The following is a 14,708-nucleotide window of genomic DNA, read 5'->3' on the forward strand; positions in this document are numbered from 1 at the left end:
TCCTACACCACCCTCACAATTGTTGTTATGCTTGAGCCCATTGTTGCACCCACTGTGTCAATTCATCTCATTGAGGGTCCTCCTTTTTATCGATGACCCTCTACTTTACCAAGCATGATGTCCTTCTCCAGGGACTGGTCCCTCCTGATAACATGTCCAAAGTACATGAGACAAAGTCTCGCCATCCCCACTTCCAAGGAGCACTCTGGCTGTATTTCTTACAAGATAGACCTGTTCCCTCTCCTGGCAGTCCATACCAAAAAACCAAACACGTTGCCATTGAGTCGATTCTGACTCATAGCGACCCCATAGGACAGAGTAGAACTGCTCCACAGAGTTTCCAAGGAGCACCTGGTGGATTCGAACTGCTGACCTTTTGGTTAGCAGCCGTAGCTCTTAGCCACTACACCACCGGGGTTTCCATGGTATATTTGATATTCTTCACCAACATCATAATTCAAAGGCATCAATTATTCTTCAGTCTTCTGTATTCATTGCCCAGCTTTCGCATGTATATGAGGCGATTGAAAACATCATGGCTTTGGCCAGGAACACCTTAGTCTTCAAAGTGACATCTTTGCTTTTCAACATTTTAAAGAGGTCTTTTGCAGCAGATTTGCCCAATCTAATGTGTCTTTTGATTTCTTGACTTCTGCTTTCATGGATGTTGATTGTGGATCCAAGTAAAATAAAATCCTTACAACCTCAATCTCCTCTCCGTTTTTCATGATGTTGCTGATTGGTCCAATTGTGAGGATTTTTGTTTTCTTTATGTTGAGGTGTAATCCATACTGAAGGCTGTGGTCTTTGATCTTCATCAGTAAGTGCTTCAAGTCCCCTTCACTTCCAGCAAGCAAGGCGTGTCATCTGCATAACACAGGTTGTTAATGAGTCTTCCTCCCATCCTGATGCCCCGTTCTTCTTCATAAAGTCCAGCTTCTCGGATTATTTGTTCACCATACTGACTGCATAAGTATGGTGAAAGGATACAACCCTGATGCACACCTTTCTGCTATAATAGGCTTCATTTCCAAATACCCTGGACCACTCATTTATACACAAATTATGAATGTATGATCATAACATTTTATTTATTGAATTTATATATTTATTGAGGACTAAGGTGCTCCTGACCCAAGCCATGGTATTTTCAATCGCCTCATATGCATGCAAAAGCTGGACAATGAATAAGGAAGACTGAAGAAGAATTGATGCCTTTGAACTATGGTGTTGAAGAATATTGAATATACATCCCATGGACAGCCAAAAGAATGAACAAGTCTATCCTGGAAGAAGTACAACCAGAATGCTCCTTGGAAGCAAGGATGGCGAGACTTTTTCTTGTGTACTTTGGACATGTTATCAGGTGGGACCATTCCCTGGAGAAGGACATCACATTTGGTAAAGCAGAGGGTCAGCAAAAAAGAGAAGGACACTCAACAAGATGGATTGACACAGTGGTTGTGACAATGGGCTCAAACATAACAATTTCGAGGATGGTGCACTACCTGGCAGTGTTTTTGTTCTGTTGTACATGGGGTCGCTATGAGTCGGAACCGACTCGATGGTACTTAACAACAGCAACATTTGTTGAATACTCTATGCACCAGGCACAGTGCTCACTGATCTACATACATTCTCTTTATGTACGTGAACAGTTTTTTAATGCAGCTATTATTATCCCCCGTTTCACCTGTGGGACAACTTAGCCTCAGAGAGGTAAAGTGACCTGCCCAAAGCTACCTGGCTAGAAAGAGCCAGAATTGCAATCTAGGCCTAGCTGATTCCAGAGCCAGGACTCTTGGCTACATTGCCAGTCACTGAGCTATTGTCTGCCACTACACTCTACTCTGGTGCTGGGGCAGCAACCCTGAAAACCATGTTTCTGCTTTGCCAGCTGGCTCCATATTTGACTGTGCCCACAGGGAGGCTAAAGGGAGTGCAGGGCTGAAGGAGAAAGAGGGACTTGCTCCTTCCTGTTTGTTTGCTCTTCTTGTGAGGGTCATCTCAGCAATGCGCCTTCGCCCCTGCAATAGCAGTTCCTTCCCGTGTTGTTGTTGTATGCCGTTGAGTCAATTTCGACTCACAGCGGCCCCGTGTGACAGAGTAGAAATGCCTCATAGGGTTTTATAGGCTGTAATCTCTTTGAGAGCAGATTGCCAGATCTTTCTCCCACGGAGCCACTGAGCAGGTTCGAACCACCCATCTTTGGGTTAGCAGCCAAGCACTTAACCATTGTGCCATAGCAGTAGCTGCATTCACTCTGCAGTTTCCCCAGTAATTGCAGGACCAGCTTCATCACATCCCACTCAGAGACTTCACTGCACTCTTCCTTAGAAGCCTGGGTCCCAGGCGTGTGGAACCCCTCTGAGCTCAGAAGCAGCAGTCCCAGCCAGTCAGTAGCTCCTCCTCAGAGGCCTGTGTTTCAGCCCCACAGGCCTGTCCTCTAAGTGTCTGTCATAACAATTCCTACCTCTTCCCTTTGTTTTCCAGACTCGACGGCACTGGGTTTGGTTTGGTTTTACCTCTGGGTTAAGGAGCTCTGGTGGCACAACCGTTAAGCTTCCAGCTGCTAACCGAGAGTTCAGCGGTTCGAATCCACTCAGTGGCTCTGCAGGAGAAAAGACCTGGCAATCTGCTCCTATAAAGATTACAGCCTAGGAAACCCTATGGGGCAGTTCTACTCTGACACACTGGGGTCTCTGTGAGTCGGAATCAACTCAACAGCACCCAGTAACAACAACCTCTGTGATACCTTAACGTTCTCTTTTTACCCTTTCAGTTACTGAGTTAACAGCCTTAGACCTAGTTAACAATTCTTTAGCTTCTGTTTTTGAAAGTAACAGGTGTGGTTTGTCTCCTCCTGGGGCCCTGACTGGTCCCAGGAAACAAATTACAACAGATAGGATTTGGAGATTGATTTTCTCCCTGGGAGGGTTGTGCTAGCAATGCTCCTTCACCCCGATGACAGTAAAAGTTCCTTCTGTAGCAGCAGCTAAATCCACTTGGCAGCTTTTCGGGCAATTGCAGAGCACCTTCATTGCCCCCCACCCTGCAACCCCAGACTCCAGCCCCAGCCAGGCAATGCCTCCTCCTCAGAGGTCTGTGTGCCCCTCCCACAGGGTTTATGAGCTAGAGAGGCAGCCCTCGCCAAGCAGCACCTAATGGCTACAACCATCAGTTTACATGACAGTTTAAGTTACTATGTTACCTTGGCTGTTAGCTGCTGTCCAGTCAGCCTCCAACACGTAAGGACCTTACGCACAACAGAACTAAACGCTACCTGGTCCTATATCATCTCCATGATCAGTTGCAGGTCAGATCATGTGATCTATAGGGTTTCCATTGGCTGATTTTTTCAGAAGTAGCTTACCAGGCCTTTCTTCCTAGTCTATTGTAGTCTGGAATCTCCTATGAATCTAGTTCAGCATCATAGCAACCCTTAAGCTTCCACTGACAGATGGGTGGTAGCTGCACACAAAGTGCATTGGCTGGGAATTGAACATGGGTCTCCTGCATGAAAGGCGAGAATTCTACCACTGAACCACCATTGCCTTCTTCAGTTACTATAGAAGTTGCTAATACCAAAGAGGCCCGTGTTAGTGGGTGGAAGGTACAATCCCAGGACATCAGTTTTACCAAAGCAGGAACTGTCATTCTGACATGCAGGGCTGTCCAGGGGGAGAGAGTCTGCTCCTTCCTTGCAGTGGAAGGGCCTTGAGCAGAGAACTCAGTCCAGTGGGGTGGACCAGGCCTGGTGTGTGGCCAGCACTGACCATCTAAACTGCCTGGGATGTCACCAAAGAGTAGACAGATGGCAAGTAAACACATGAAAAGACATTCAACATCATTAGCCATTCTGGAAATGCAACTTAAAACCACAATGAGGTATCACTCCACAACTAAACAAAAAATTATGACACCCAATTCCAGTGAGGATGTGGAGAAACCAGAAGCCAGAAGCTCATACATTACTGGTGGGAATGTAAAATGTTACAGCCACTTTATAAAGCATTTCGGAAGTTTCTTTAAAAACTAAACATGCAACTATCACACGACCCAGCAATTGCACTCCTGGGCATTCATCCCAGGGAAATGAAGACTTCTGTTCCCACAGAAAATCTGTACACAAATGTTACCGGCAGTTTTATTTGTGATAGCTCAAAACTGGAAACACTTTAAATGTTCTTCAGTGCATTAAACAAGCTGCGGTACAGCCACGTCATGGAATACTACTCACCAACGAACAGGAACTACTGGTACAGGCAGCAGCCTGGATGAGTTTCCAAAGAATTATGCTACATGAAATCAGTCAACCCCAAAAGGTTACAGACTTTACGATCCCATTTATATAACGTTCTTGAAAACTACAGAAATGGAGAGCAGAAGAGTGGTTGTCACAGGTTAAGGAGGGGTGAGTGGAAGCTATGTGGGTGTGGCTATAAAAGGGCAACATGAGGGACCCTTGGGGTTGATGGAAATATTCTGTATTTTGACTATATCCATGTCAATATCCTGGTTGTGATATTGGACTACACTTTTGCAAGATATTGGGGGAAGCTAAAGGGAGGACCTTTTTGTATTATTTCTTACAACTGCGTGTGAATCTACAATGATCTTAAAAAAAAAAAGTTTAATTAAAAACCACTTAGGAGCCTTTTTCAAGACACCCACCTGAGTTGGAAGGCTAACTCAATAAGATGGGGTGTGGCCCAGACATGCGACTTTTGAAGTCTCCCCAAGAGCTAAAAAATACACAATTAAATGATTTCGCAAGTCCCTTCATCCTAAAATTTTAATATTTTTATGTGAAAACATATCATATTTCAAACTTTTTGTGCATTCAGGCTGGAACTACCCCACCCCACCAACACACACCTCCCAGCCTCCCCAGCAGAAAGGGAGACAACAGCATCAGGACACAGGGGACAGGGGAAGGCAGGTGCGGGCAGCTGGGCAGCTCTCCCTTTCATGGTCCAAAGAATTCCAACCATAGCACCCTCAGTTAAGTATAGCAAATGGTCACAGTGGCCAAGGGTGGGATTAGAACCTGGCTTTCTGGCTCTGCCCTCGTGGCTCAGTCCAGGCTCTAGGCAGCCCCCCAGGAAGAGTCAGAACAGTTAGAAATGGCTCCAATTATAACCAGGAAGTTTTCAGACACGCAGGTGGAAAGGAATGCCAATTCATGTAACAGCCGTTACTGCGGCACAACAGACCCCCTCCCCTCTTCCCGCCCCCCCGCGCCCACAACCAAGGGTTCTTGGCCAGGTTGTGAGGGTGACCAATGGTGTACAGACAGGAGCCCTTAACAGGCAGGTGAGGAGCCCCAAGTCTCCAGAGCAAGACAACAGCTGGAAAGGTCTCGAGAGGACAGTGGGTCTCTGTCCTTTGGCTCTCCAAGGGACTGCTTAAGTAACTGGATAGCTGGATTTTTTTTTTCCTACCCCCTTCATAATTAACCAACTAATTATCCTCTTCTCCATGCTAATAAATCACTGAAGACTCTTTAAGGGAGAAGAGTAATCAGAGAAGATATTTTGCTGCTTCAGACCCCACAGCCTCCTTCCCTCTCCCTCTGGCCACCAGACGTGGCTCCTCAGCCTCCCTGAGCGGACAGTGAGAACCTGTGATCCGGAGCCAGTTAGCTTTACAGCTAATGTGCTGAGCAGCATTCCAGGCAGCTTCCGGAGCCAGAGCGGGGCGAGGGGCCAGCCCCAGGAGTTCGAGGTGCCAGCCCCAGGAGTTCGCCGTCCAAGAAGCTGAAGCACCAAACTGAGGCTCCAGTTCCCCCTCCCAGGGAACACCGGCTCAGTCACAGCAGCAAGCAACCACAGGGTACTGCTTCAGATGACACCACTTCCTTCTTCCTGGCCCCCTCAACTGCCAGCAACAACGTAACATGCAACTCGGACCTAGAGTCGACTCCATGGCAACCCCATGTGTGTCAGAGCAGAACTGTGCTCCATGGGGCTTTCAGTAACTGTGATCGTTTGGGAGTAGATCACCTCTGGGTGGATTCAAACCGCCAACCTTTCCGTTCGTATCTGAGCACTGAACTGTTTGCAGCACTCACATATAACTGCCAAAAAAACAAAATCGAACCCGTTGCCACTGAGTCAATTCCAACTCATGGCGACCCCGTGTATTACAGAGTAGAACTACCCCATAGGGTTTTCTTGACTGTAATCTTTATAGAAGCAAACTGCCAGGCCTTTCTTCCGTGGTGCCACTAGGTGGGTTCAAACCGCCAACCTTTCAGTTAGTTTTTGTCGGACGTCGTCGAATCGTTTTTCAACTCACAGCAACCCCATGTGACAAAGAACTTCCTCACAGAGTTTTCTTGGCTGTAATCTTTACAGAAGCAGATCGCCAGGTCTTTCTCCCGCAGAGCCACTGGGTAGGTTCAAACCGCCAACCTTTCAGTTAGCAGCCAAGCACTTAACTATTTGCACCACTGGGGCTTCTTTTAGGCTAATTAAAAAAGACAAAAACTCATTGCCTTCAAGCCAATTCTGACTCACAGCAACTGTATAGGACGGAGCAGAACAGCCCCATTGGGCTTCCAAAGAGCAGCTGGTGGATTCTAACTGCTGATCTTTTGGTTAACAGCCAAGCTCTCAACCACTGTGCCACAGTAGTCAAGCACAAATAGTTTGCGCCACCTAGGGACTTTCATATAATTACAGCGGTCTAAAATAAGCACCTTTATCTACCATTTATTAGCTGTGTGTCTGAGTTACTTCTTGGAGATTGTCAGGGTTTCTGCCTCTGTAAAACCTTCCCCAGAGTTATGGGGAGGGTTCAAAGAGACACCTCACAGTACCTGGGACAGAGTGGGTGCACCATGACAGGCAGCCACACAGGTGATGCAAATGGTCTGCTTCTAACCCCCAAGAACCCCACAAGACTCTTGGGTCCTCTGTGCAGCTCAGCACCTCAAAGCTCCAGCAGGATCCCAGGCTACAGGACCTCAAGTTTCTGCACTAAAATCAACAAGGCAGAACTCCCCAGGGGTCCGTTTGGAGTCTGCCAGCACCTCCCCCTACCTGGACACCGTTGGTTGCTACAGAAGGCCCCCTGTAATGGAATCTGCTCCCATAGATTTGAAACACTCAATAGCCATTAAGTATCATGTTCTCAAAAAATATTTAAGGAAATGGAAAAAGGCTTCCAAAGACTGTTGAGCACAGAATAGCAAACTATATATGCAACAGGATACCAGCATTGTTACATGTAAAAAATGACTGGAAGGAAATCTACCAAAACATTAACAGTGGCTTTCCCCTGGGTAGTGGGATAATGAGGGGAGGGGCTGCAAGGGGGTAGTTATTTTTGCCTTTACACTTTTCTGATGTTTATGAAATTTGTACCATGAGCATGCAAAACTATATAATTTTTTTTTATGTTTACATGCCATAAAGTCTGCTACCTTGCTTCTAAGGAACATTTCAGTATTATTTCTTCTAAGACTGATTTGTTTGTTCTTCTGTTGACCCTCAGTATGTTCAATATGCTTCACCACAATTCAAATGCACTCTTCCCTGGACACAGCACCAAATAAATAAATAACCTTTCTCCAGGCATCTCACAGAATCGCAGGACCATGGTATGTCAGAGTTGGATAGGAACATGCAGTCGAATGCCCTCATTATATATATGAGGAAACTGAAGCCCGGTGAGAGGCAAGGTCTTATCCTAAGGTCTCCTGATCTCCCATCCAGGGGACCAGCTAGCCTCACATTCCAGGGCAGTCCTGGTTACTGACACCAGTGCTGCACAGGGTGCATTTTCCAGAAGTAAGAGAGGATAGCAGCACCACAACCCCATGGTACTGCTCCGGATGTTACTAATTCCTTCTTCCTGGTTGTCCTCCATAAGCACAGACAGCTATCTGGCAACAGTGTTACAGTGTGACACAGTGTGAGGTCCTGAAAATGAGCCTTCATCTGCCTCACGTCTCTTCCTTGAAACTCTAAATTCTGATCATAGATTGGCCTGACACACCACCCAAATTCATCCTGAGAAAACTAACAATACCTTCTATCTTCATATCCCTCCACACAGTAAGAAAGTGCTCTCTCTTCTTGGCATACCCAACTGTGCCCTCTCTTGGTATAACAAAGAGCACAACAGTTCAGGATGCAGACTTTATTGCAAGACAGACCTGAGTTCAAGGCTCTGCTCCACCTCTTACAAGCTCTCTGATCCTGGATAATTTGCATAATATCCCTGTGTCTTTTTTTCTTAATCTATAAAATGAGTGTACAACACATACGGTTATTGTAATGGTTAAGTTAAATTAAATTAATGTACATAAAGTACTTAGCACTATATTGTAAATTCAAGCCACTGAACTATAAGCCCCATGAAGGGAGGCAGGGGTTGAGTCTGCTTTGTCCCCCCTGAATGCATAGCACCTAATAAAAAACCCTGGCCTTTAACAGATGCTCAATAAAAATATGATGAATGAATGAATATGCTAGCCTAAATTAAAAATCCAATGCTATAATTATTATATCTGACAGAGTCATCTACTTGCATGTCCCAAAACAATAGAATATTAAGAATAGAAAGCTGGAGGATTCTGGGAAGATGGTAGCATAAACAGACCATGGCTCCGGCCCTCCCAAAAAAATTCAACAAGAAATATAACAAGGAAAGAGTGCTTGGCTTTGAGGGACTCTGAATAGGGGAGCAGAGGAATGCAGTGGGGAACTACAGACAGGCAAGAATCAATAATGAGTCACATATAGTAAGAAAATCACTACTCCCACCATCCCTGCCCGTCACCTCAGTCACATGGGCCACTGGCTGCTGTGAACAGTAGTGGCCCCCAAAAAATAGCCTGCTTCCCTAACCACCACAGCTCTTGCCTGTACAAAGAGACAGGATCCCAAGCTTCTGTCCTAAAATCAACAAGGCAGAACTCCCCCAGGAGCCTGTTTGGAGTGTGCCAGCACCTGGATGCTGTCAATTGCAAGGCTACTAAAATTGTTGTGTATTAGGAAGCAGGCATCTTTAGTGAAAGCTACATCCACAGCCAACATACAGGAGATACTCTGATAGCAACAAGGCAGACGTCCCCAGAGGTCCATTTGGTGTGTGCCAGTACCACCCCCACCTGCTACAACCTTACTGCAAATTGCTACAGATGGCTCATGCAGTGGACTCTGCTCCTATAGTAAACACTCTACCAGCCTCCTTGAGCATGCCATAGCTCAGGTCTCTAAATCAACAGGACAGACCTCCCAGGGAGTCAGTTCAGGTCTGTCTGCTCCCCCTTTCAGCTGGTGCTGAGGACTGCTGACTGAGACTGCTGTATGCTAAGAAGTAGGTATTTTTAGTGGAGGCTACACCCACAGCCAACATACTAGAGGAAGGGCTCTGACAGCAACAAGGCAGACCTTTCTGAAGGTCCATTTGGAGCATGACAGCCCCTCCGCCACCCAGACATTGTCACGTGCAAGCCTGCTATTAATTCCTACAGAAGGCCCCTGTAGTGGAGTCTGCTCCCATAGTCAGCACTCTGCCTGCCTCCCTGTATACCCCATAGCTCTGGCCTCTGAAACCAACAAGACAAACCTCTCTGAGGGTCAACTAAGGTTAGTCTGCCCCCGCTTCTGGTTGCCACTGAGAACTGCTGACTGAGGCTGCTGTGTATTAGGAAGCAGAAGTCTTGAGTGGAGGCTGCACTCACAGCCAACAATCTACCACAGGTACTCGGAGAGAAACAAGGCAGACCTCCGTGAGGATCTGATCAGAGCGTGACACCCCCTCCCTCATCTGCTAATTGTTGGTTGCCAGGCTGTTGAAAACTACTACAGAAGGCCCCCTCGGTGGAGTCTGCTTCCATAGTCAGCACTCTAATCTGCCTCCCTGTGCACCCCATACATAAGGCCTCTGAAACCATCAGGACAGACCTTCCTGGGGATCAGTTTGGATCTGTCTGCTCCCCTTTACTTTTGGTACTGAGGACTGCTGACTGAGGCTGCTTTGTGCTAGGAAGCAGGCATCTTGAGTGGAGGTTACACACTCAGCAAACATACTACTGGCTGGGTTCTGATATTGTTGTTGTTGTTAGGTGCCGTCGAGTCGGTTCCAACTCATAGTGACCCTATGCACAACAGAACGAAACACTGCCCAGTCCTGCACCATTCTTACAATCATTATGCTTGAGCTCATTGTTGCAGCCACTGGGTCAATCCACCTTGTTGAGGGTCTTTCTCTTTTCCGCTGACCCTGTACTCTGCCAAGCATGATGTCCTTCTCCAGGGATTGATCCCTCCTGACAACATGTCCAAAGTACGTATGACGCAGTCTCACCATCCTTGCCACTAAGGAGCATTCTGGCCCCACTTCTTCCAAGACAGATTTGTTAGTTCTTTTGGGAATCCATGGAATATTCAATATTCTTCCCCAACACTACAATTCAAAGGTGTCAACTCTTCTTCTGTCTTCCTTATTCTTTGTCCAGCTTTCACATGCATATGATGTCATTGAAAATACCATGGCTTGGATCAGGCGCACCTTAGTCTTCAGGGTGACATCTTTGCTCTTCAACACTTGAAGAGGTCCTTTGCAGCAGATTTGCCCAATGCAGTGTGTCTTTTGATTTCTTGACTGCTGCTTCCATGGCTGTTGATTGTGGATCCAAGTAAAATGAAATCCTTGACAACTTCAATCTTTTCTCATTTATCATGATGATGTTCATTGGTCCAGTTGTGAGGATTTTTGTTTTCTTTATGTTGAGGTGCAATCCATACTGAAGGCTGTGGTCTTTGATCTTTATTAGTAAGTACTTCAAGTCCTCTTCACTTTCAGCAAGCAAGGTTGTGTCATCTGCATAACACAGGTTGTTAATGAGTCTTCCTCCAATCCTGATGCCCCGTTCTTCTTCATATAGTCCAGCTACTCAGATTATTTGTTCAGCATACAGATTAAACAGGTATGGTGAAAGAATACAACCCTGATGCACACCTTTTCTGACTTTAAACCAATCAGTATCCCCTTGTTCTGTCCAAACAACTGCCTCTTGATCTATGTAAAGGTTCCTCGTGAGCACAATTAAGTGTTCTGGAATTCCCATTCTTCGCAGTGTTATCCATAGTTTGTTATGATCCACATAGTTGAATGCCTTTGCATAGTCAATAAAACACAGGTAAACATCCTTCTGGTATTCTCTGCTTTCAGCCAGGATCCATCTGACATCAGCAATGATATCCCTGGTTCCATGTCCTCTTCTGAAACTGGCCTGAATTTCTGGCAGTTCTCTGTTGATATACTGCTGCAGCCATTTTTGAATGATCTTCAGCAGAATTTTGCTTGTGTGTGATATTAATGATATTGTTCTATAATTTCCACATTAGGTTGGATCACCTTTCTTGGGAATAGGCATAAATATAGATCTCTTCCAGTCAGTTAGCCAGGAAGCTGTCTTCCATATTTCTTGGCATAGACGAGTGAGCGCCTCTAGTGGTCCATGTGTTTGTTGAAACATCTCAATTGATATTCCATCAATTCCTGGAGCCTTGTTTTTTGCCAATGCCTTCAGAGCAGCTTGGACTTCTTCCTTCAGTACCATTGGTTCCTGATCATATGCCACCTCTTGAAATGGTTGAATATTGACTGATTCTTTTTGGTATAATGACTCTGTGTATTCCTTCCATCTTCTTTTGATGCTTCCTGTGTCATTCTTATAGCAACAAGGAATGGACCTCCCTGGGGGTCCATTTGGAGTGTGACTACCCCTCTCCCAACTGGTAACTGTCAGCTGCTAAACTGATAGCAACCCCTACAGAAGGTTTCCTACAGTGGAGTAAGAGGTGGGTCACCTAAGTGAAGACTGCTCCTCCAGCCACCACAAGGCCACTGCAGCTCTAAAAACAATAAGACAGATCTCGCAAAGGTCCTTCTGGGGAGTGTCAGCCCCTCTTCCTCCTGAAATGGAGGAAAGTCAGCCATGCTTCCCCCGAATGCCAGCTCAGATATAAGTAGCCCCCACAGAGCAGGGAACAAAGCCTCACGCAAAACTGCAGGGCAATATCCATCCCTGAAGGAGGTTCATGGGGTGTGAGTTTTGTGACTAAAAACATGATTGCAGAAACAGAAGGGGGTGGGAATAACAACCAGTGAGAAAAGACTGCACCCCTTGGTAGACAGATGGATTAGTACATGATATTGAGCCTGAGTGGTGATGGCTGCAGGTGAACAGACTGACCATGTGTTCTCTGGTGTGTGTGAGAGATTGAAAGTTGAAAACCAAGATCTGGAACATCTGAATTTTAATTAAACCAAGGAGGAAGAAGGAGCTATCACAAAAAGGGATAGGAAGTGGTAAGCAAAGGGCAAAGGCTCTGCCCACCTAAGAGTTTTTTGTAGAAAGTATTGAGGGCAAAAACATCAAATACCGGGGAAAGCTGAGAAAGTTAACACCCTCAGAAATTCCAGTGCCCCAATGAAAAATCACAAGACACGCAAAGAACAGAGACACAGCGGCCCGTCCAAATAAACATGGCAAAGGGAGTGAAAGCGCATCTAGGGTTGACCAAATAAGGAAAAAAATGGAGGCATGTAATACAACAGCATTAAACATAATTAAAGAACTAAGAGAAAACATGGGCAAAAAGCTAAAATAAATTAATTAAACTAAACACAGAAAAACAATGGAGAGAATCAATAAAACAAGAAATTGGCTCTTTGAAAAGATTGGTAAAATTGAAAAACCTTTAACTAGACTGACAAAGAGAAAAGATATAAAGAACCAAAATTTTTAAAAAATGAAAGAAGGGACATTACAACTGACACAATAGAAATAAAGAGGATTATAACAGAATATTATGAACAACTGTACAACAACAAATTGGATAACCTAGATGAAATGGACAAATTCTAAGAAGCACACAACTTACCCAAACTGACTCAAGAGGAAATAGAAGGTCTCAACAGACCCATAACAAGTGAAAAGATCAAATCAGGGATCAAAAACTCCCCAACAACAACAACAAAAAAAGGTCCTGGACCAGATGACTTCACTGGGGAATTCTACCAAACATTTACAGAAGAACTGACACCAATACTGTTTAAACTCTTCCAAAAGACAGCCAAAGAAGGAACACTCTCTAACTCATTCTATGAAGCAAACATAACCCTGATACCAAAACCAAAGACACAGCAAAAAGAAAACTACAGGCCAATATCCCTTGTAAATATAAATGCAAAAATCCTCAACAAAATACTGGTGAACAGAACCCAACAGCATATTAAAGAGTCATATACAATAACCAAGTGGAATTTATTCCAGGAATGCAAGGAGGATTTAACATTAGAAAAATCAATCAACACAATACACCACATCAATAGAACAGAGGGAAAGAACCATCCTATCATGATCATCTCTATCGATGCAGAAAAAAAATTCAATAAAATCCATCACCCTTTTCTTGATGAAAACACTAAAGAAGATTGGAACAGAAGGGAAATCCTCAATGTCACTTGGGGAATATATGAAAAACCAACAGCCAAGATTACACTTTATGGAGAAATACTGAAAGCTTTCCCCTTGAAATCAAGAAAAAGATAAGGGTGCCTGCCCGCATCACTTCTATTAAATATCGTATTAGAAGTACTAGCCAGAGCAGTAAGACAAGAAAAAAGAAATGAAAGATATCCAGATTGGAAAAGAAGTAAAATAATCTCTTTTTGTGGATGATATGATCCTAAAGATAAGAAACCCCAAAGAGTCCACAAGAAAACTTCTAGTGCTAATAGAGGAATTCAGCAAAGTTGCAGGGTACAAGGTCAACAAACAAAAATCAGTTGGGTTTCTATATACCAGCAATAAGAAATCTTAAAGGGAAATTAGGGAAACAATTCTATTTACAATAGCATCTAAGAGAACAAAATACCTAGGAATAAATATAGCCAGGGACATGAAGGCCTTATACAATGAAAATTATAAAACTCTGCTTAAAGAGATTAAAGAAGACTTAAATAAATGTCAAGATATCCATGTTCATGGATTGGAAGAGTTAATATTGTTGAGATATCATACTACCCAAAGTGATCTATGGATTCAATGCAATCCCAATTGAAATGCCAATAGTCTTCTTTACAGAAATAGAAAAACCAATCTTCAGCTTTATATGGAATGGCAAGAGGCCCTGAATACCTAAAGCAAAGTTGAAAGACAAGAACAAAGCAGGAGGACTCACACTTCCTGATTTTAAAACATACTACAGCCACAGTAATCAAAACAGCCTGGTACTGGTGTAACAATAGACACAAAGACCAATGGAATAGACTTGAGAGTCCAGAAATAAACCTACACATATGGCCAACTGATTTTTGACAAGGGTGCTAAGTCCATCTGATGGGGAAAAAAGAGTATCTTCAATAAATCGTACTGGGAACGTTGTATTTCCACATGCAGAAAAATGAAATAGGATCCATGTCTCACACCATATGCACACACAAAAATTCAAAATGGATTAAGGACCTAAATGTGAAAACTAAAGCCATAAAACTCTTAGAAGAAAAAGCAGGGGCAACGCTATCCGGGCAAGCTTTTAACAATGAATTATCTAATATAATAACAAAAGCAAAAGACAAAATAAATAAATGGGACCTCATAAAAATTACAAATTTTTTTCATCAAAAGACTAGCAAAAAAGTGAAAAGACAAGCTACCAGCTGGGAGGGTATATTTGAAA

The sequence above is a fragment of the Elephas maximus genome, chromosome 3 (assembly GCF_024166365.1).
Source record: "Elephas maximus indicus isolate mEleMax1 chromosome 3, mEleMax1 primary haplotype, whole genome shotgun sequence".
Lineage (NCBI taxonomy): Eukaryota > Metazoa > Chordata > Mammalia > Proboscidea > Elephantidae > Elephas > Elephas maximus.